This window comes from Alligator sinensis, unplaced genomic scaffold, assembly GCF_000455745.1.
Source record: "Alligator sinensis unplaced genomic scaffold, ASM45574v1 scaffold288_1, whole genome shotgun sequence".
NCBI lineage: Eukaryota > Metazoa > Chordata > Crocodylia > Alligatoridae > Alligator > Alligator sinensis.
Window position 1 is genome coordinate 44,579 of NW_005841876.1, and position 518 is coordinate 45,096.

At 40.2% G+C, this 518-nt stretch overlaps 1 protein-coding gene across 1 annotated transcript in view; it reads left to right on the top strand.

The window, feature by feature from the left end:
* MYO16 (myosin XVI) overlaps positions 1–518 on the top strand; it is a 418,223-nt gene that overhangs the window by 10,118 nt on the left and 407,587 nt on the right. The gene's annotated exons all lie outside the window — the stretch shown is intronic.

The following is a 518-nucleotide window of genomic DNA, read 5'->3' on the forward strand; positions in this document are numbered from 1 at the left end:
TAGGGAAAGCCTGGGTCTGTCCAGACAAGTATATATTTACATTTTTAAAAAAGCCTAACACCTCACAAGTCAAACTATCATACAGGAAAGATAGCATATCAGATTAATGAACCTGCATGTCTAAAAAGAATGAAAATGTACCTTCAGGCTCAGGTAGTTACTGGTAGTTATTGGTATAGTGTGAGCTTCCCCCAGAAATGAAGGTGTGACATGTTAATAGCCAGACTGGCAAAGGTATTAAGCCTGCCTAAAGAACATGGCTTTGTATGTAGTCTTCCCAGGTACCCTGTGGTAAGCAAAGACTAAATCATGATGGTTTAAGATTATATGAAAGTAGGTCTAGAAGGGCCCTCACAAAGTTATCTAGTTAAGCCTTCTGCCCAAGGCAGGATCATCCCTGACTAAACCATCCCAGGCCAGCATCTGTCTAACCTGCTTTTGAAAATATCCAGAGATGGAGATTCTATAACTTCTCTAGAGAGCCTTTTTAAATGCTTTACCACCCTCATAGTAAGAAC